The sequence below is a fragment of the Rhinolophus ferrumequinum genome, chromosome 6, assembly GCF_004115265.2.
Source record: "Rhinolophus ferrumequinum isolate MPI-CBG mRhiFer1 chromosome 6, mRhiFer1_v1.p, whole genome shotgun sequence".
Taxonomy (NCBI): domain Eukaryota; kingdom Metazoa; phylum Chordata; class Mammalia; order Chiroptera; family Rhinolophidae; genus Rhinolophus; species Rhinolophus ferrumequinum.
The window spans coordinates 56,214,296-56,238,301 of NC_046289.1; the positions used below are offsets into that span (position 1 = coordinate 56,214,296).

General features: G+C 36.1%; 1 long non-coding RNA gene across 1 annotated transcript; it reads left to right on the plus strand.

Annotated features, from left to right (window-relative positions):
• The first annotated feature begins 20,039 nt into the window (after nucleotides 1-20,039).
• On the plus strand, nucleotides 20,040-22,654 carry LOC117022892 (uncharacterized). Its single transcript, XR_004423139.1, has 3 exons — nucleotides 20,040-20,084; nucleotides 21,731-21,816; nucleotides 22,120-22,654. It is a non-coding gene; the product is annotated as an uncharacterized LOC117022892 (long non-coding RNA).
• Nucleotides 22,655-24,006: the final 1,352 nt, after the last annotated feature.

Consider the following 24,006-nt stretch of genomic DNA (forward strand, 5'->3'; position numbering starts at 1 on the left):
GTAAAATTCTTCCCCAGGATTCAGTTATGTCTAAAGACTTGACTGTTCCAGTAGACCTTGAAGAGGGGGTATAGTAATGAAAAGCATCTTTCATCATAATTAGGTCAAGGAGGTGCTTGAGAATATTCTTAGAATATTCCCAGAAGCCTAAGATTATTGCATAAAAGGAGCTATCAAACGACTTTTAAATGATGAAAGTAAGCAATACTAATGTGAGCAAAGTGCTGAGCAAGCTCTTTGGTCTCTGATTTTTAAACAGAGCTTGGACCCTTTCCTTCCGACTGCGGCATACTGGAAACCAGTCTGAATAATGACCAAAGGGAAGGATTCAGCACAATCGGTCCTTTGATTTCTGCACCCCTGCTTTTCAAAGAGCAAGTTGGTCATTCAAGTACCTTGAAACAAACAAACAAACAAACAAGCCGACAAACAAATCTTCCTTTTTCTGGAGGTTTTTGAGTTTGGAAGTCACTCAAATATTTACTTTAAGAATCTTAAGAATACTTTTCATAGAACAGCTACTTCAAAACAAATAGTTGTTTTTTGGCAAGGATAGCATAGTATCATTATCCCAGTATACCAAATTAAAAAATTCAATCAAAATTTAAAATCCCAGCTGAGTGAAGTGTGAATTTTCTTAGTTTCCTCTTCTTTAAAACAGAGATGGTAGGCTCTGTTTACCTCACAATGTTATTGTGGAGAGCAAATGGGTATATGTTTAGATCAAATAATTTTGATGCCAGGAATATTTTGACACAGCCTAAAAAATAACTCATGAAATGTTTTCAGCTTTTAAGAAACATTGCTGAATATTATGTGAACAAGCCATTCACCAATTCTGAGACTCACTCTATCACTGACCTAACCCCTCAGCTTTGCTCCATTCTTTGTCCTGTTCCTGACTCTCTTCTCGCCTCAATATGTTTGGGAAAGGCTCAGGATGGAACAAAGGTAAAGGATGGTTATTAAGCACATTGCATTGCTTGCCCAAAATAAAAAAGATATTTGACATTTTTCTTCCATTTGAACTCAAAGTGACTATGTTAAATGAATACTAAATCTAGGAACATGTTATGTTTCTTATCAAATGAGCAGTGGAGCACTGAGTAACTGTAAGGCATGAATTAGTTTAGATTCCTCATTCTTATGGATGTTTTTGCTGAACAAAAACATGGGTCTATGAATGGAGTAATATTAAGTTTTATTTATTCACTCATTCATGTAACACATGTTTATTGAGCAGTTGAAATGTACCAGGTATTGAGAGAACTTCTGGGTGTACAAAGGCAAGTAAAACATAATCCCTGCTGGTCTTATAACCTCCTAGAAAGAAAGGACTATGATTACAACAATTAGAACAACAACCACAACTGTTTACTGAATAAGTTTCATGTGCTATACATTGGTCTCATTTAAATATAAGTGAACGAATAAGCACTAGAGTGTGTTATGGGTCCCCTGTTGTATCTTAGGAGTTCAGTGGGGTGCGAATAATGAAAGAAATGATCGTGAAAGGTTTCAAAGAGAAGATGTCTCTTTTCTTAATAATAGAAAGATTAAAATATTTAATTATTGTGTGTAGCCACACTATAAATGTTGAATAATATAAAAAATATATGCTGGAATTGTAAGGCAAGTGTCATTGAAACAGACCAGATGATCATGAAATAGACAACATACAATGCACAGTGAGTTGAATGCTGTTTGTGTGTTTGATTGTCATGTGCTCATTCACTGGTGGAGAAGATATCTTTTGAGCTGAGACTTGAAGATATGTTTGAAGGATGTTTTTATTTATTATAGAAGATACTGTTATATTAATTGTTGTTGCAACTTTATTTGTCATGCGGGGTGTCAGACAGGGTCTCTGGTCCCGCTCCCCACACAAGAACGCAGGATATGGCTAGGCCAAAAAGGAACACCCACGGAGCCATAGGTAGGGAAGTCATACCACTATGGTCTCACTGGAGGCTGGGTTTACACGACGTGCGACCTGCTGTCCGCTTTGCTGCCAACCGACCAACTCTCCTCCACTCTCCTTCAGTCTCCTCCTCTCTCCTCGACTTCCCTCCATAGCCGCGGCAGTTATATTAGTGGCCAATGGCTCAATGGTTACAGCTGACGGCCAACCAGCCACAGCTGATGGCCATCTACTACCTGAGCCAGCACCTTTCCACATGAGGCCGAGAGCCTGGAAACTGCTTTCTGGGGCTCTGTCCCCAAAAGGATGTTTTTATTTATTATAGAAGATACTGTTATATTAATTGTTGTTGCAACTTTATTATAGAAAATTTCAAACAACACAAAAGTAGAAAAAATATTGAAATGTACTTCCATGAGTTCATTACCCAACTTCAACAATCATTAATTCATGACCATTCTTTTTATATTATATTCCCACCACTTTTCACCCCCAATGGATTGTTTACCCATAGAAGTACCAGACTTCATATCAGTTCAACCATATGTATGTCAGTATGTTTACCTAAAAGATAAGGATTCTTTTTTCCCAACTTTATCATAATTCAAAATAATAATACTACCTTAGGATCAAATATCCAGTCAGAGTTCAAATTTCCTCACTTGCCTTATAAATATTTTTACAGTTGGTTTGCTTGGATCAGGATCCAAACAAGGCCATGCATTGCATTTGGTTGGCATGTGAGAGACACGTTGCCAGGTTTTCTTTGACTTTCCCAGAGAAGTTAGTTACTTCCTCAGAACACTGTGCATACTTCCAATATAGCATGTATTCCATTGTGCAGCTTTTTGTGCATACTTCTTTTCTTCTCATTTCAAAAATAATAAATATACATTGAAGGAACATTTCTGAAAGTACAGATAAGGAAAAAAGGAAAACTCATCTTATAGAGATAACCACTACTAACTTTTGGTATATGTTCTTTTGGTGTGTGTTTTCGCTAAGAAAATGTTTTACACATAAAATTGTATCTCTCACTAATTATCTGCTTACATATCTAGCTATCTATCCCACTAAACTGTGAACTCCTCCAGGGAAAGGCTCTTGTCTTACTCATCTTTCATTTTTCAGCCCTTCTTACAGCATCTGGAAATCTATTGTTTGCTTAAATCAATAAAGTGTCAGAGGGTTGCCTGTTTACCTTTGGTCCTCAAATGCTGAGACTATTATGGCTGTCCCACATGGGAAGTTCATGACAGTCTCTCAGTGCCAGGACAGCTCTTGCAGTGCCATAAACAGCTCTTAGTCACTGTCAGTGTGAGTCTCCACTGGAAAGCCTTATTCTCAGGGCTCAGTCCTTTACATACATGTCTCTACTAAGAAGTCATGTTCTTAGGGAGACAGGCCTACTGTCTCAGGCTGGGTTCCCTGGGAAGCAGACCCTGAAATGGAGATTATCATGCAGGAAGTTTATGCTCTTGAACCAACGACTATGGAAGGGAAAGAATGGGAAAGATGCAGGATTTGGCAGAGAGGGAAGTTGAGCTGCAACATAGTTTCAATGGAAGCTTTAGCCAATCCTACAAGGAATTCTAAAGATGGGATGACCCTTCAGAATTGTCCCGAGTTGGGGCGAGAGGTATAGGCATTTTTACTCCTGCACAGATTAGTCACTGGGTGTAGGCTTTTCCAGGAAGAAATCATAACCGTGGATGAGGGGGTTCTTTTCAGCAGCTGGGGAAATAAGTCTTCAGTCCTGAAGTGAAATCTGAGCAGTGTATTCCCACGTTCATCACATGTCCCCTGACCCCCTTATTTAAAGTTGTGACCTCTGCCCCAGCACTCTCCCTCCCCTCCCCGCCTTATATTTCTCCATTGCACTTATCACCTATCATACCATACAATTCACTTATTGATTTTATTTTTATCTCTCTCCCCTAACTAGACTGAGATTTTTGTGCACAGGGATTTTGTCTATATACTTTCTTCATTGCTGTATTTCAAGCATTTAGAACAGTGTCTAGTAAGTGCTCAACACATATTGATGACTGAAATATACTGTAACCCCAGAAGAAATATATGTAGTTAAGGTAAATAGAAAAAGTAAGACTGGCTATTAATTGACAATTATTAAATCTGGGTATTAATATACTCTCCTCTCAAGTTTGGCATTTGCTTGAAATGTTTCATAATAAAAAGCCTTATGAAAAGGTTTAGTATTTTAAATTCACTGCTCACAAATGGAGAGAGTAATAAGAGAGACTGTTTTTCTTTCCTCTTGTTTCTTCCAAGGGTATTCTGACAATACAATTCAACATCTTCCTCAGTGGAACAGAAAATCAATAACTTTGCTCTGGTGCTCCCATGCCCGTCCTCCAGCAATCCCTGTAGGCATGCTGCTGCCATGGGGACCTCAAATAACTTAGCTGGCCATGCCCCTGCACGTTAGTGGTGCAATTTCAGTTTTCTTCTCTTAGAATGCCAACATTTTACAGACATTGGAGAATTAGGCCAGCATTTCTTGCTAGACACTGCACAGATACAATTAGATAAAACCAAGGCATTCTGAGAAACTAAGAGTAATTACTGAATTTCCCTTTTCATCAGACGTAACCATGGATAGAAGGAAGTTGTGGGAGAGTGCTTACTTCTCCCCAAAGTGGAGGGTGAGTTGACCCATGGGGTTGGGGAGAGAGGCGGAGTCAGCAGTTCCCTCTTTGCTTACTCTTCCCCCCAAAAATATGATATGGCTTCTGTGGCCGCTCTGACCTCATATCCTCTCACTGACCCTGCCCCGAAGCTCTAGCTACACCGGCCTCTGCTGCTCCTGACAAGACCAGGCATGCCCTTGTGTTGGCACCTTTACAGTGACCTTCTCCTCTGCCTGTAATAGTCTCCACATGGCTCATTCCCTCACATTCTCCAAGCCTTAGCTCAAATGTCACCTTCTCAGAGATGAATTATTCAAACTTGCACCCACTTCTACCACCCCTATACTCCCAGCCCTATGTGCTCTACTTTTTCGTTATTCCTTGCCCCTTATCTCTTCCAAATACATATATATGTATATACACATATATGTATGTGTGTGTATATATACATACATATACATATACATATATACATATACATACATACGTATACATACATACATATACATACATATATACACATGTATATCTATACATATGTGTGTGTATATATATCATATATACAGATAGATATATGTTTATCTATCTCTCCCTATAATAGTGCCTGACACATAAAATTTCAGTGGGAAAAAGATAATTAATCCATAAATGATGTTGAGATGATTGTCTAGAAATTTTTTAAAGTGATGAATATATTTCTAACACTTTCATTGAAATAAGTTGTAGATGGATCAAAGATTTAAATATAAAAACATGAAAAATTGTAAGTACTTTTGTAATCTTGAGAAGAGAAATGTTATTCTAAACATTATAGATAAAAAAACATAAAAGAAAAGGATGATACATTAACTACCTAAAATTTATATTTTGAAAAATGGCAAAGTGTTAACAGAAAAACTGGGGAAAACACTTGCAAAATTAATTTCCATAATACTCATATAAAAAGCTCTTACAAATCAATAACAAAATAAAACAGTCTAAAAAAATGGGCAAAGGTCACAAACAGAAATTCAAAAATAGGAAGAAAATCCAATAAATATATGGAAAAAATGTTTAAAACAACTAATAATCAAGGATGCAAGTAAAGTGACCATAAAATATCATTTTGATCTTTCAAATTAGTAAAAATTAAAAGATTGACAACACTGAATGTTGTACAGTGTATTAGTTTCTTATTGCTACTGTAATACATTTACTACAAACTTAGTGGCTTAAAACGTCACAAATTAATTATTTTACAATTCTGTAGGTCAGTGGGCAAAAATTAAGATGTTGACAGAGTTGCATTCCTTTTGGAGGCTCTGGGGCAACAATCCATTGCCCTAGATGATGGAGTAACTTGGGGACAATCAATGCTGCTGCAGAAAATAATCTGAAGAGCGTGCAAATGGACTAAATTCTTCAATTAAAAGACAAAGATGATCAGACTGGGTGAAAAAAAACAACCCAACAACATGCTGCTCACAAGATATGTACTTTAAACATAAAGACATAGAAAGGTTACAAGTAAAAGGAGCCATACGGAGCCTGAGCATGTATATGGAAAATCCTTCTAATCATCAGAAGTGTAAAATTGTAAACGGAAGGTTCAGTTCTCCATGCCTGGTCAAAATGGAAACTCTCTCTCTTTTTAGGAATATACTTGATAATGCTGCATAAACAGTTTTAAATATATGTCTTTTCTTCTTTGTTATAGGAATCTCACACAATAGGTTTTATCAGAATCCCTGTGTTTATGGGGCATAATTCTATAGCAGTACTACTGTGTGTGTGTGTGTATGTGTGTGTGTGTGTGTGAAATTGGATGCTTTAACTATCCCAGCAATCAAAACAAAAGTTTTAATTATCATGTTATAGGAAAGATGGACTTTTCCTTCTATTCTCTCTATAGAATATGATAAGTATAGCATTAGAAGATCAGTCTGTAGGGTGGAAGTGGGGGATCTGAGTGGACTCGCCTGGCCTAACTTTGTCCTTTGCATTTCAGATTTCTCTTGGGATCTCTTATTTTTAGAGTCTCTACTTCTTTCTGAAAGCTCTAAGTGTGAACAGGAACCCCTGTGTGTTCTGGTAAAGAGTTAAGATCATGAGCACTGGAGCGAGAAATGTGGAGGCCCAGCCCCACCCCTCACTATCTGGGAACCCGTTGACACATACCTCAAACTCTCTGTGCCTCCATTCGTTCAATAGTCTAACAAAGGGTTGTTTATATTTGTGTTTATATTTATATATCAATGAGTAAATACTGGAAATACACTAAACAAGACACACGAGGCTTTTGCCTCCATTCCAACCTCCTAAAATGACGTTTCCGTTTTAGGGTGACACAAACAAGAACTCAGTAAATGTAGAGGAAACTGCTCTTTCCAGATGACCCCCACTTCACTGGGAACGGCCTTGCCCAGGTTTACATCCCTTCTCCGTGGTGGCTCATGGCCAGTGACTAGCTCATGTGGACATACAAAGGCCTAGCCCCCTTATCTCAATTTCAGACAACTCTTAAGAGCCATCCCAGCTCCAGAGCTCTGAAAGGCTCGGCTGAAGCCTCCATAGTAGCAGCTACATTGGAGCCAGCTTCTCCCTCGCTCAGTGCCGCCTTCTCTTCTTTTTCTTCTCTCTTTATAGCCCCAATAAACCTTCCACACATAACTACACTGCAGCCTGTTTTAGAGAATTCGAGCTAGCACAATAAAATATAATATATAACCTAGATATCTATGGATTGTGATATGTGAAGGAACTCATTTAAGTGTGTATGTACATCGGGGGAAAATTTGGGGGCTTGGGTTGAACCAGGAGGGTTAAACTCAGACAGTTGTTCATGTGTACGTGAGCCAAGTTCGAGGAAAGTTGAAATCCTAGACGAAATAGGGTGATGTGATAGAGAATAAGGAAAAATGACTTTAACTACCTGGGATAATCACCTCTAACCACTTCTCCTAAAAAGTATTCTTAATATTTTAATATATTTTATTTCAATATATTAATTTTTCAATGTGATTATTTCTAGGAGGAAAGTAGAAGTTGATTTTTTTAAAACAATTTTTTATTTTTCAATTACAGTTGACACACAATATTATATTAATTTCAGGTGTACAACATAGTTATTAGACATTTATGTAACTTACGAAGTGATTGCCCTGATAAATCTAGTTTCCATCTAACACCATACATAAGTTATTACAGTATTATTGACTATATTCCCTATACTTTACTTTATATCCCCATGATTATTTTGTAACTACCAATTTGCACTTCTTAATCCCTTCACTCCTCCCCCGAACCCCACTCCCTTGGCCCCCAAACAAGCAACCATGAAAATGTTCTATGTATTTATGAGTTTGTTTCTGTTTTGTTTGTTCATTCATTTTGTTTTTTAGATTCCACATACAAGGGAAATCATATGGTACTTGTCTTTGTCTGACTTATTTCACTCAGTATAATACCCTCCCTCTAGGTCAATCCATGTTGCTGCAGATGGCAAGATTTCATTCTTTTTATAGCTGAAGTGTTCCATGGTATCTATGTATCACATCTTCTTTATTTATTCATCTATTGATGGAAACTTAGGTTGAGTCCATATCTTGGCTATTGAAACAATGTTTCAATGAATATGTGAATGCATATGTCTTTTTGAATTAGTGTTTGGGTTTTTACAGATAAATACCCAGAAGTGGAATTACTGGGTCCTTCTTTGTCTCTTGTTATAGCCTTTGTTTTAAAGTCTGTTTTTTCTGGTATAGAAGTCAATTTATGTACAGTTTAATTATAACTATAAAAATATGCTTAAAGAAAAACGGATGAGAAAGGAATATAATGATATATTAACAGGTTATGTTAGTAAAAATATATGTTTTTTTCTCTATTTCAAAAATTTCTGTAATCTGATATTTTTAATGAGAAAAATTAACATTATAAACTTTTAAACATTAACATTATAAGCTATTTGTTGAAGTAACTCGCAAAGAAGTCTTCTAAAATTACCATATAACTGTACTGACCTAGTAAGTATGTGCCTGAACAATCCTGCCTCTTTTCATTCATGTGACATTGGACATCACTTTATGGGATTGGGTTTACATGGAAAGTACTCTTGAAATAACAGAAGCTACTTATTTCCTCCCAGATATTCTACCCAACATTTAGGAAATACTGCCACCGAGTGGATAGTAGAATTTAGCTTTGGTTCCTGTTGCTTTAATTCCATGTAGAAAGTCAGAATCGAATGGAGACCAACAGTGTGTGTGTATACATCTGGGGAAACTCCTGGGACTTGGGTTGAACCAGGAGGGTTCAACTCAGAGTTGCTCATGTATATGAGAGCCAAGGAAGAAAGATGAAATCTCAACTAGGAGGGAAGCTGAAATGGAACTCTTCAAGAGACTGAATTATGTATCTTGTATACTGAGTCATACACCCTGATTCCAATTTTAGAACCTATTCTAAGAAAATAATCACGGATGTGCTAAGACTTAATGCTGCTGTTTATTATGTTTTTTTCATAACAAGAAAAACAAGAATGTAAATGTCCAATGATTAAGAATTAATTGAATAAACAATGATACATCTCTAAAATTAATTGCTTTTTGACCATTAAAGTGACATTAAAAATGCGTAGTGACAAGGAATGATGTTCAAGATATACAGTTGACCCTTGAACAACATGCGTATTAGGGGTGCCAATTCCATGAAGTTGAAAATCTGAATGTAATTTTTGATTCCCCCAAAACTTAACTACAGTCGTCCCTTGATATCTGCAGTGGATTGGTTACAGACCCTCTGTAGATATCAAGATCCCCTCATACTCAAGTCTCTTATATAAAATGGCACAGAACAATGCAGATAGTCCACTCTCTACATCCAAGGATTCCCAACCGTGGATTGAAAATACTGTTGTGATCTGTGGATGATTGAATCCTCAGATGAGAAAACCAGAAATACGGCAGGCCAACTGTATATTTATTGAAAAAAATCCTCATATAAGTTGACCTGCATACTTCAAACCCATCTTATTCAAGGATCCAATGTATTTTTTAGTGAAAAAAAAATGCAGATCACAAAGTAGCATATATCACACACAGCTAAAACACCACAAGGACATACATCAAAATGTTAATAATAGCAATAATAATTTACATATATTTAGTGCTTACTATGTGCCAGGCAGATTAAAATAGCTATCTTGAACCCACCTACGCCGCTCTTCTCTAATTAAGTCCTTCTAATGCTTCCCTCTGCTTCCATTCCTAGCCTTTCTTGGGCCCTGGTCCTCTTTAGCAGACTGTCAAGCATATGGAATCCAGAAGGATGTTTTTAAATACATAAAATAAAATACATTGCATTAAACAAAAACAATTACACTGACATACAGTTAACACTAAAATATCTAAACAAATTTGTGATATAGTAATATGTATGTATTGCATGGATATGTATAATATAGATATATAATATAGTAATATATATCCATATACTTTATTAATGAATTAAATAAGATACAGTAGAAGGTGTAGTAACAATTACTAAGTAGAGATATTAATAAATAGTATTTCAAGATAACTGCAGCAACTGTGATATATGAAAATATTTGTGGTTTCTGTTGATAACAAAATTACTGTGTTTTGTTGGCTATATTCATAATTGAAGTAAATGTTAAATTGCAGCCTAAACTTAGTGACAATAAAGTTTTTTTTTCTATTCATAATATATAAGTTAAGAAACCCTGCCCTTCAGTATATTACACAGCTAGCTGTCAGCTCATGTTATTCCGTTTTCAAACTTCTTAAATGGCTTCCCACCTCACTTAAAATCCTGACCCCAAGACGATCTGGCCCATAGTTTCCTTTCTGATCTCGCTTCGTACCATTTTCTACTACTCTCCTTCTTGCTCACTGCCATCCAATCCCACTGTCTTCTGTGCAGTTCTTTGAACACAAGCCAACCACAGTCCTGGCCTTTGTTCCTTCCAATGTCTTTGCCAGAACATTCTTCCCTTAGATATTGGCAAGGCTTGCTGCCTTCCATCAGGGGTTGATATTTTCCATAAAAGGAGAGATAGTAAATATTTTAGGCTTTGCAGGGCATATAATCTTTGTGGCAACTAATCAATTGTATTGTGATAATGCCAAAGCAACTATAGACAATATAGAAATGAATGAGTGTGGATGTGTTCCAATAAATCTTTATTTTTGGACACTGAAATTTGAACTGCATATAACTTTCACATGTCATGAAATCTGTCAATTTTTTTTTTTTTGGATTTTGATTACGTTAGCTCCCTCATCAGCTATCCTAACCATCTACACATTTGACAACTTTTATAATGTCTTTTTCCAAAACTTTCAGAGTAAGGCAGAGAGGGGGACTGACACCACATGACTCCTCCAGATGCGGGCAGGACCATTAACCCACCCCTGTGGGATAAATCTTGTAAGTGATCCTTTAGGTCAGGGTAACAGGGAAGTCCTTCACACAAGAGCTGGGAATGGAAAGAAGTGTGGGGGACTTCAGATAATTCAACTAAATACCAGCAACTGAGATAGTGAAAGCATAGTCTTAAAGAAGGGAAATGCCTAAAATTACTATTAACGTGTATGGAGGATGTGTCAATCATAAGGGTCTGGAATCAGCTGTTGAGAAACGGAGGAGAATCCCTAAGGCAAATATTAGCCTTACTCACCCAGCCTTATGTCAAACTTCCTGATAGACTATTTCTGTTGCGAGTTGGCTGTTTGAATCATCTGACAAACTCCCTTTGTTCTGATTCCAGACTGATATAGACACATTCTGAAGATTCAGCTTCCCATGGAATGAATCCACAGGGAGAGAATAGGCTGGTCAGATTGAGTCCAATGTCTGGGCCACGAGCCTGTCACATTTCTCACTGAAAATTAATAAAATGGTGTCTGTTCCAACAAAGTATGTGTTCATCAACAAAATATGTAAATTACTATATTCATACATTGGAGTACTGCTTAGCACAAAAATATAACAGATAAACAAAATCATTTATAATATCACAACAGACAAGGAGAAAAGGAACGGAGGGTTGTTTACACAACCATGGCAAACTTGAATAAAGGGGTACTCCTTGATGGTTGCGAGGTAAATTTAGGAGCAACACTGCAAGATAAAATAAAAATAAAACAGCATAGAAGTTAGCAAAAACAAAACAATCCCCATCCAAAGCTAAAAACAAAATCCCTGCCCTCCAGCAGCACAGATCCAGTAGTGGGGACTGACCCTCATAAGAAGACTGAAATTAAACATTTCAATCACATGCTTTATTAAGTGAAGTTCTATCGTTATAAAAGATATACAGTGTTTGCCTGAGAGGGAACAGTGATATGGACACCTTTTCTGCTGGTGTAATGAAGGACAGGAAACAGATTTTAGTTTTATTATAAATTTCCATTGAATTCTCCAAACACATGAGGCAAAAGGGAGATGTCACTTTTTAAGCCCTGGGTTCATAGTAAATATTCAATAAATGGTCTTTTGATTACTTTCACTAATACTCTCACTAGGTTTTATAGTGTCTCTTTAGTGATACGGATGTATTTGTTAGGTGAAATTTAATAATTATTATTTTTGTTATTATTATTCAATTTGACCTGAAACATTTATATAACGCTTATTCTGCTCTAGGCAATGTCTTAGGTGTTTCATATGTATTAACTTATTTAATTCTCACAACCCCTGAGATAGGTGCTGCTGTCACCCCCATTTTACAGATGAGAAAACTAGGGTGTGGCATGGTGGATGTGCCCAGGACCACCAAATTAGCAAATGGTAACTCTAGGATTTGAACCTAGCATGTTTCACTAGTCTTTATGCTACATTGCCTCCTACTTGGGATTTAGTTCATTAGAAACACCAGGAAACCCTACATCAGCCTATTCAATCAGAATCTCTAGGAATGTGATGCATGATATTATATTTTAACAGGCTTTCCGGGTGATGCTTCTCCAAGTAGCCCAGTATTAGTCAATGGACTGACATAAACAAACCAAAGCCCCAGGTTCCTCTTGCTTCCTATTGCCACTGTTGCTCAGGTAACCATCATGCCATAGTTGTTGTTGCCTATGTATGTGCATCAATTCTTTAGAATGGGTATCAGAAGCTTGGACAAAATACCAGACATAATAATGAAACACCATTGTAGAAATTCTGCAACACTAGGGCTTTTGATGGCACAGAGAATGATATGGTGTGGAAAACCCCAACATTGACAATTCTGAGTTGAAGAGGGATTCAGTAGAGTTGAAGTCTGTGTAAGAGCAAGTTTTAGGAAATTTCACCGATGAATTTTGCTTATATTTTCTTTTTCTTTTCTTTCTTTCTTTAATTTTCTTTTTGATATATGCCCAAGAGAGCTAAATTTGATAAAAATCAAGAGATTTTTCAATAAATTTAAATATTCCTAGTAGTAAGAAAGCAATGTGTCATAGTTTAATTGGCAGTTTTTGTTCTTTCTTTGTGGTCTATAAAATAATGGTAGTCTTAGAGTCAGTGACATCTTAGATAAGATGCAATACAAAGGATTGGCACCCTGCATGACATAGAACCCACTGAAATGCTTAATTTTAAAACAAATTTAGACAGGGTATTTGCATTCACATTTGAAATTTTGTATACCAGTATGTGAAAATTATTGTATTTTAAAAATAGTGAAATACAGAGGTTGCCAAAAAAGTGTATACACATTTTAAGAAAGGAAAAAACTGTATTAAAATTGTAATACTCGATATATATCGCTAACAAAAGATGAATACAAGCCACGTTTGACTTCTGCGATTACAAGAGGTGCTCTAAGTGGTTACCATCAGTGTGATTTTAATACAGTTTTTTCCTTTGTTAAAATGTGTATACATTTTTTTTGCCACTCTCTGTATATTCCATAAGCCCCTTATATTCGTACTTAAAATTTAATTCTGCCACAGGAAAACTGAAATAAATTACATGAACATGGTTTCCTAGTTTTATAATTAAACCTCTTCATACACGTAAAAGCCACTCTTTGTTTAAAAATTGTAATCATTATGTTTTCATAATATAAAAGCAATATATATATATATATGTATTCATTGTTGAAAAATTGGAAACTGCAAAATGATAAAATTAAATTTGTTCATAATTCTATCCACTAGACATAATAATTGTTATATACCTTCCAGATCTTTTTCTTTGTACACACACACACACACACACACACACACACACAGAGTTTGATTTTTTAATTAACAAAAAAATCTTTCTTTATTTTATTGAGGTGAAATTCACATCACATAAAATTAGTCATTTTAAAGAGAACAATTCAAGGACATCTAGCTCCAAAACATTATCATCACCACAGAAGGAGACCCAGTATCCATTAAAGACTCACTCCCCATTTCCTCCCCCCCCCAGCCCCTGGCAACCACCAATCTTTTTTCTGCCTCTAGGGATTTACCTATTCTGGATATTTTGTATAAATGGAATCATACAATATGCAACCTTTTATGTCTAGTTTCTTTCACTGAGCATACTTTTTTGGAGGTTCATTCATGTTATAGCATATATCAGTACTTCATTCTTCATTCTGGCTGAATAATATTCTATTGTGTGTATGTATTGTATGTATTGGTAAAGAGCATAATTTAACTGAGTAAATTTCAAGATCTTATTGGCTTTATTAAGTAATTCATGAATCAAGCATTGTCTCATGTAGCAACTAATAGGGTGCTATGATGAGTTGTACAAAATGTAAGGTTTTATAGGCAGAAAGAGGGTAGGACTGAGAAATTAAAAGGGTGGATTATTTCAGGCAAGGACACCTTCCCTTAGGGGAAAGCAGGGGTTTTATCAGGCAGATTACTTCACTACTGTTGATCAGGAAATTCTAGACTGATTGGTTTAAAATTCCACTCCTTGAAGAAGGTGAAACTGCAATTAGGTTAGTTTATTAAGTTTTGGTTTGGTGAAATCACTTAGCAAGTGACTCTTTTTTGGATAGTTGTTTCTCTCTCTCTCTCTCTCTCTCTCTCTCTCTCTCTCTCTCTCTCTCTCTCCCTCTCTCTCTCTCTCTTTCTCTTAACAGTGTATACCACGATCTATTTATCCATTCATCTGTTGTCTGATAATTATTTCTTTTTACAATCTATTCTTTTTTTTTAAACGCAATTACTTTTTGTTATTATTGCAGAATATTGGGGAATAGTGTGTTTCTCCAGGGCCCATCAGCTCCAAGTCATTGTCCTTCAATTTAGTCGTGGAGGGCGCAGCTCAGCTCCAAGTCCAGTTGCCGTTTTCCATATTTATTGCAGGGGGCACAGCCCACCATCCCATGTGGGAATTGAACCAACAACCTCATTGTTGAGAGCTCATACTCTAACCAACTGAGCCATCGGCCACCCCTATTCCTTAAAAAACCCAATAAAATCTTAATATATCCTGAACACTTGTCCATGAACAGTTTTTATAATTTTGCTTCATACGTGGTCACAGGAATATACCTATACAAATGTGCTTGCAACATTTAGAACACAATTAAAATTAAAGGCAAATAAGAACTTCAGTTTTTTTGTTAATACCTAATTCATGTTGGCAACTCCCGCTGCCACCACCACAAGCAAATACGTACTATCACTACCATAACCACTGGAGCCAGACCCTCCTGAACTTTCTTGTTTCTGCCCCCAGATATGAATTCTTTCATACAGAAGGGGATACAAAGATGAACTGCTGATTCCTGTGCCCTCTTACTTCTTTTTAGGGGTGTGGAGTTAGGGGTTCCCGTCCTCTGCCCATCTTAGCCCATCCCTAAGAGTACTTGGTGATCTCAATAACATAGCGCCTGGTTATTAGCACAATTTATTTTTCTCTCAGCAACCAGAAGAACACCGAGTTAAAAAATAAAATTCAGCTGAGTAAATTTGGAGACCTAATTGGCTTTATTTAGTGATTTATGAATTGGGTAGTGTACCATCTAGCAACTCCAAGGGGTTGTACAAAACGGAAGATTTTTATAGGAAGAAGCGCGGGGCAAGGGAGCTATTAACAAAAGAAAAGAAAGGATTATTTTGGGCCCTGGACATCAGGAAGAGTTTTGTTGTTGCTGCTGCTGCTGTTTTATCATGCGGATTGCCTCTTTTTTCTATAGGTAGGGGTGGGAGGGAAAGAGAGGACGCATGTAACAAATTACCTTACCTGGTGCTTGACTAGAAAATTCCAGACTGGTTGACTAAGATTATGTTTCTGAGAGAGGCTGAAACTGCAATTAGAAGAGGTATTACATCTAGGCTTGGTATCATGGGCTTTTAGTGCAAGTGATGCCATTTTAGGCCTGTGGTTTTTCTCTTTAACTATTCATTATATTCTCAGACCAGAATTAACTTATTACTAGGACCGGATTAACTTATTACTCCCTATTTAGAATTTTATTTTTGTCATGCACCATGTCAGCAAAACTAATTTATTTCTCCAGAGGCATAGAATGGTCTGTTTATTGCTTAGCAGGCCATACCTAACTTTGGTAACTGTTAAAGAGAAAACCACGGGGCTCAAGTGACCTATACTAAAGTTCAATGATTATAGAAAACTGCCTGTTCTTTCTGCTTCCTGCTAAAAATTCACCTTAAGGAGTTTCATAGCAGCACAATTGTTTCCAGACCCTATTCCCAGACTCCCTGAGTCCCACCTTATCACAATGACCCAACCTTATCTTTCCTATACATTCCTTCCACACGATGTAGAACTGTTAATCATTGAAATATATGTATCCTAATTGAAACTTCTGATGCATCACATGTATTTTTCTTTGCTTACTCCTCTGCCTGTTACTTTTTCAAAGTTCTGTGTGCCTGATGTTTCAAAAGGCCAAAACTCAAACCATCAGAGTTTGGAGATTAAGGAAACGTTGATCGATCGAGAAGGTACTAGCTGAGAAGATGGGAGCCCTAATCCTCAAATCCATTTTAAGAAAGTAGAGTTCAGGCTTCTTTTATATCAAGGGAAGGGAAAATATGACAGGCTGTTTTTATAAAAACTCAAGCCCCAAGCACAAATCTTTTAATGACGTCTAAAGCAGGAGTAATTAGCCTGAAGGCCATGGGAACAACACAGGTCCAAACCAGATAGAGTCAGAGACTGAGCATTTCACTCTGTTACAAGTGTATATAAATGTTACTCACTTTTCTAAAGTTGAACCACTGTTTCAAGGCTCCTTGAAGCTCTGTACTTGGCTGATAGTCCTCAGAAAACCCCAAATAAAATTATTTCTAAAATTTTCAGAGATTCAGGTTTTTTTCATTGACAGCATAAAGAGTACCATAGCTACTTATTAAGGAAAATTTCCAGGAACTGTTGTATACCTCATCTTCAGATAACACCTCATTTGTCAGAACTTAGTCAATGACCAAATAGCAACATGGTAGGTTGGGAAATGTAGTCTTTATTCTAGGCATTTATCTGCCAATTAAAAACTACAGATTCTAATGAGGTGAAAACAGATAATGGAGAAGACAATCAGCAATTATCAGCAAGACACAGTCCTGGCTTTCTAAACAGAAGAGGGACAGAAATAACCTGTAGGAGGGCATAACAAAGGGATCTAATTCAGACTGGGCAAAACTGTCCAGAAATGGGGGTTTCTGAACTGAATTTTTAAGAAAGAGTAGAAATTATTCAGGTAACGATGTGATGGTGGTGGTATGATGGTGGTGAGGGAGTTTCTAGATAGGGGAAGTAGTGAGTTTCCAAAGACTTGAAAGATCAAAGAAATTACTAGCTCTTCAGAGTGGTTGCAATATATATTTAGAGGTCAGGAATATCAAAAGATGAAGTTGGAAGGATAAGCAAGGGTCATTTCATTTTATGTCCGGTCTACTCTATGTAATAATTATTTAAATAATAATTGCTCCCCATTTAAGCTCTCACTTAAATGGATTTATGAAACTACTAAACATTGATATTTAAGGAAATCAGTTATATTTGTAGAGCATCTTACTTTTCACAGCACAATCATCAATAGTGCCTGCAAAAATATGAACCATTTGCTACAATTCCTCTAAGATGATCAGTCTTCTCAGATTCCAGCAACAAAAGAATCTGACTAGATCAAAACTTACCTTATTCACCTGCTTATAAGATTCATGAAGATTCATCCTTGTCCCTGCCCAAAGCGTTTAAAAATTTCCCTGTGTTCAATAATTCCATATTAGAGACAAAAAGCCAAATGTTTAAGGGGTGAATTGAACAGCTAAGATTCTGAGGTGTAGTCACCAAGAAGACGGTAATTTGATATTGCCTCTAGAGGAGAAAGATATCATAGAAAATATACAAACTTTTCATCCTATAACTGGCACTCTTAATTAAAACAAAGCAAAAATAATAAATCAGAGACAATAGAAATGATCAGAGGTAGCATTTGGGTCTGTGATAAAGACTATTTGCAAAGATGGCTATAATAATTCCTCTTATATCTCCTTGCAATGTGACTTTTCTGTTCCTCCCATCAAAAGATGGAATTTATTTCCCTAGGCTTTGAATCTTTTCTGATCCTGTGACTTGTTTTGACCAAGTCATGTGGTAGAAGTGACCCTGTGTATAACCTTCAAGACTGAGTCTAATACTGCTATGAAAGTCAGTCTAGGCTATGGAGAATAAGAGGCCACGTGGCAGGGAACCAAAGCACTCCAGCTAGCATCAACTGCCAGCCATGAGGCCATCTTGGACCTTCTACCCCTGGTGACCACTCCACATGAATGCAGCTGCATGAGTGAGCCCACGTGAAACCAATAGCGGAACTTCCCACCCAATCCACAGAACATTGTTATTTTTAGCCACTAAATTTCAGAGTGGTTTGTTACATAGCGATAGGTAAAGGAAATAGGGTCATTTTCTTGATATTTTAGATTAAAATACGTTACCACTATAGCTTACGACTCAAAAGCAATGAAGGCATTGCTATTACATCAATTTCAGGCTTAGTGTAATAGACTTTGCAAAATGAACTGGTAAAAGGGAGTCAGGTCTTTCATTGCTATCAACTGAAGAAAATAGCAGCTTAAATTGTTAACCATCCGTAAGAAAACTGTAAGGTCTCCACAACTAGAGGAAATGTTTAAAAACATGGTTATTAGACACCTCAAACAAAGAAATGGATTCACTTGGGAAAGTCATTATTTAAAACATTTAGTTTACCAATAAAGAACTGATAACAACAGATATATAAAAGACCAGCAATATGGCACTCTGGACTTATGAAAATAAATTCCAGTTACTTCTGTAGGTAAGAATAAGAATGACCCAAATCATGCTCCTTCATGCTTGAAGATAAAATCCTTGAGTTCTCTGGTGTGCTAGTCAGCCTCCATGATGGTCCCCATTTCCTGGTATTTTCATTTCCTGGTATTCACTCTCTTGGGAAATATTCTCCCACACTAGATCATGGCTCGTCTGTGTATCCAATAAAATATGGTGGAAGTGATGGTTTGTGACATCTGAGGCTGGATTATAAAATACATTGCGGTTTTCTCCTTGGTCTCTCTCTTGGATCACTTGCTCTCGGGGAAGCCAGCTGTTATGTCTTGAGGATACTCATGCAGCTCTATGGAAAGGACCACATAGGAGGAATGGATGCCTCCATCCAACCACCAGGACTAACTTACCAGCCATGAGAGTGTGCCATCTTGGAAGCAGGTCTTTTAGTCTCAGTCAAGCCTTAAGATGACTGTAGCCCTGGCTGCCACTTCTTTTTTAGATAGCTTTATTGAGGTTTTAGTTTACTTAAAATTCACTAAGTACAATTCAATGTTTCTGGTAAATTTACAGAGTTGCACAGCAGTGACCACAATCTAATTTTAGAATATCTTCATTTTGTCCAAAGAAACCCTATGCCCATTAGCAGTTACTTCCCATTCCACCATCAACCCCAGGCAACCACTAATCTATTTTCTATGTCTATAGATTTGCCTTTTCAGAAACCTTAATCTAAATCAAATCACACGATATGTGGTCTTTTGTTTCTTTTATTTAGTATCTAGATGACATTTAAAAAAGTATACATATTTTTTCATTTACAGTTGACATTCAATATATTTTATATTAGGTTGGTTTTGCACCAACCTAATATTAGTTTCAGGTATACAGTGTAGTGTACATTTATATAATTTATGAAGTGAGCCCCTGGTAAGTCTAGCACTCACCTGGCACTATACAAAGTTATTACAGTATTATTAACTATATTCACATATAACTATAAGGTATATGTGTGGTGCCTTATATCCTTGTGACTATTTTGTAACTACCAATTTATACTTAATCCCTTCACATTTTTCACCCAGTCCTCCAAACCCCTCCCATATGGTAACCATCAGTTTGTTCTCTGTATCTATGAGACTGTTTCTGTTTTTTTTTGTGTGTGTGTATGCTTCCTTAGATTCCACATATAAGTGAGATCGTATGGTATTTGTCTCTGTCTGACTTATTTCACAGCATAATACTCTCTAGTTCCATCCATGTTGTTGCAAATGGTAAGATTTTATTTTTTTTTTTATGGCTGAATAATATCCCATTGTATATATGTATCACATTTTCTTTATCCAATCATCTATTGAAGGGCATTCAGGTTGCTTCCATATCTTGGCTATTATAAATAGCACTGCACTGAACATAAGGGTGCACATATCATTTCAAATTAGTGTTTTAGATTTTTTTGAATAAATACCCAGAAGTGGAATTGCTGGGTCATAGGTAGTCCTATTTTTAATTTTTTGAGGAATCTTCGAACTGTTTTCTATAGTGGCCGCACCAATTTGCAGTGCCACCAATAGTGCACAAGGGTTCCCTTTTTCTCCACATCCTCACCAATACTTGTTTTTTTTCATTTATTGATAATAGCCATTCTGACAGGTGTGAGTTGGTATCTCATTGTGGTTTTAATTTGCATTTGTCTGACGATTAGTGATGTTGAGCATCTTTTCATATGTCTATTGGTCATCTGTATGTCCTCTTTGGAGAAATGTCTATTCAGGTCCTCTGCCCATTTTTAAATTTGATTGTTTGTTTTCTTGGTGTTGAGTTCTTTATGAATTTTGGACTTTAAGCCCTTATTAGATGTATCATTAGCGAATATCTTCTCCCATTCTGTAGGATGTCTTTTCATTTTGTTGATAGTTTGCTGTGCAAAAACTTTTTAGCTTGATATAGTCTCATTTGTTTATTTATTTATTTTTGTTTCCTTTGCACAAGAAGAAATGTCAGAAGAAATATGCTAAGGGCAATGTTATAGAGTTTACTGCCTATGTTTTCTTCTAGAACTTTTGTGATTTCATATCTTACATTTAGATCTTTAATCCATTTTGAGTTTATTCTTATATATGGAGTAAGAAGGTGGTCCAGTTTCATTTTTTTGCACGTATCTGTCCAGTTTTTCCAGCACCATTTATTGTGTAGACTTGTATATTCTTGACTCCTTTGTCATAGATTAAATGACCACTTAGGTGTGGATTTATTTCTGGGCTCTCTATTCTGTTTCATTGATTTATGTGTCTGTTTTATGCCAATACTATGCTGTTTTGATTACTATGGCCTTGTAGTGTAGTTTGATATCAGGTAGTGTGATACCTCCAACTTTGTTCTTTCTGAAGATTGCCATGGCTATTCAGTCTTTTATGGCTCCATATAAAGTTTAGGATTATTTGTTCTAGTTCTGTGAAAAATGCCATTGTATTTTGATAGGGATTGCATTGAATCTATAGATTGCTCTGGGTAGTATGGACATTTTAACTATGTAAATTCTTTCTATCATGAGCATGATATGTGCTTTCATTTATTTGTATCTTTTTCAATGACTTACAATTTTCTGAGTACAGGTCTTTTACCTCCTTGGTTTAATTTATTCCTAGGTGTCTTATTTTTTTAAATGTAATTATAAATGGGATTGTTTTCTTAATTTCTCTTTCCGATAGTTCATTATTGGTGTATAAAAATGCAACTGATTTCTGAATATTAACTTTGTATTCTGCTACTTTACTGAATTTATCAGTTCTAAAATCTTTTTTGGTGGAATCGTTGGGATTCTCTCTACATACTATCATGTTATCTGTAAATAATGACAGTTTTAATTCCTCCTTTCCAACTTAGATGCCTTTTATTTCTTTTTTTGTCTGATTTCTAGCTGGCATTTTGACTGCAACCTCAAGACAGACTCTGAATTAGAACCTCACAGCTAAGCTACTACTGAATTCTTGATGCACAAAAACTGTGAGTTGATAAATATTTATTGTTGATTTTAGCCACTAAGGTTTGAGATAATTTGTTAACCAATAATATAATAGATTACTAGTACACATGGGTATATCATTACTGCTGGGAAACTAAGTCCCTCTTCCATTAAACACAACCCCAAAGGTACAATATGTGTTACTATTAAAACTTGTGAACATGAGAAATTATACGTTACAGTTGTATTGGCATGTTTTGCTAATGACACAAAACTGATGCTTTTTCGAATAAAAAAAAAAAGATACCATTTCCAGATTAGAAGAATCTTCACTTTATTTTCAGGTCCATGCAAAAGGTTGGCTGAACAAGGAAGAAATTAAATTGTGGACAGTTAAAGTGTGGTCCAGCTGTCCTAGTTGGGTGGACTACTAAGGAACTTGCGATACTAGTCTGGAATGAATTTTGGTTGATCTGATTAGACATCAAAAAGCTGGCCTATAATTCCAGAAGACTGAACTAGCCAGTTGCAGCCTTAAGACTTTGTTATCAAGAAGTCATTTAAAGGATTCATAAAGGATGAGAAGAACAGGTATATGCAGGCTTCAGATTTTTTGAGTTGATACCAAAAGAAGGAAGAGGCTTACAATTTCATAACTGTGTGAATAGGTCAAAACTTCATGGAATGCTGTAAAACAAGGGCCAATTGTGCAATGGTTTAAATAATGTGGAATTAATGTTCTTGACAATCTGAGTACAATTTTTTGTTTGATGATGGTTTTAACTGAGTTTTTAATGCAGTGAAGGTTGAAGATTAAGAGATTCCTCTAGAATCCAGTAGTAGCCATAGTTTTCAGGTTTGGAAAATATTTCTTTAATATTTGAGGGTGAAGATGAAAATCTTTATGACACAGAAACAGTGTTCATTTCTTGTTATGCAGCTACTATCCACTAAAATACTAGCTTCTATCACACATATTCAATTTTTCCTGTTATTCAATGTGTGTTAATACTTAGTAAAATATTTCCCTTTATTCTAAGTATGAGCATGATGTTGGAATTTCTTCAAATTTATTATTTTGCTGTATGTTTTGTTTCAGTTTTTACTGAAATGTTTGTCTACATGTATTAAACCGTCTTGTAAAGGAATTTATTTAAATTTATTGCTTGCTTTATACCATTTTTAACTGATATGTTCTCTCTCTCTCTCTCTCTCTCTATATATATATATATATATATATATATATGAATTCTATCAAATTTATTTCATATTGTGGCTTGGTTTTTAGTTGCTAGTACCAAGATGCTAGTACCAGTATTTGCCTTCATGGTACTTAATGCATAGAATGGGGTTTCATTTACTCATTTGTGTGTGTGTTTTGTTGTCTGTTGTATTTTCACTATATATTAATATTTCTTTTAGCTATGTGGCTTAGTACCTTGATTCATGGTTAGCAGTATATACTTAATTACAGTATATAATTAAATACATAGAACCTGTGATTTCCTTGAACCCAATATATTGTGCATAGTATATACTATATTAACATGAGCATATAATACTTCCCTCCACAAAACCACTGTAAAATCATTTAAATACTTTCACAAACACAAATAAATACATGTATAATGAAATTAATTATTAACCCATAAATTCTTGCAAAATTGATTGCTCTTATTCACATTCAAATCCTGCATTTCAGCAAATAAAGTACTATGATTTAGGCACATGGGGAAACAGGAACATAAGATACTGATCCTGGTTTGAAATATCTAAAACCCTAGAAGAAACAGACCAACAAACCAATACTTACACTGCTATGTGATATGTGTGTTTCCAGAGGAGGAAGCTTCAAGGTGTTTGGGGGTAGACAAGGAAGGATTTACTGAACAGGTGACTTTTAAACTAATTTGTGGTTTGTCAGGTCAAGACGGGGAGGGAGGGCATTCCAGACAGAGCAAAGTGCATGAACCAAAACAAGGAAGCATAAAAGAACAGAGCACACTCTGGAAACAGCAAATAGCTCAGTGGGGCTGGAGCATAGTAGTTGTGAGGGAAGATCAGGCAGAAACCGGAATGAACAAGTTTGTGAGCAAAGCTAAGGAGTTTAGACTTTAACCTGTTGGGAGTGGAGATTTAAGCAGAGAAATTTTTCCTTTATAAGGTTTGTCTGGCTGCAGTGTAGTGGATGGATTAGAGCGCAGAGATGAAAGGCAGTCAAACAAGTTAGG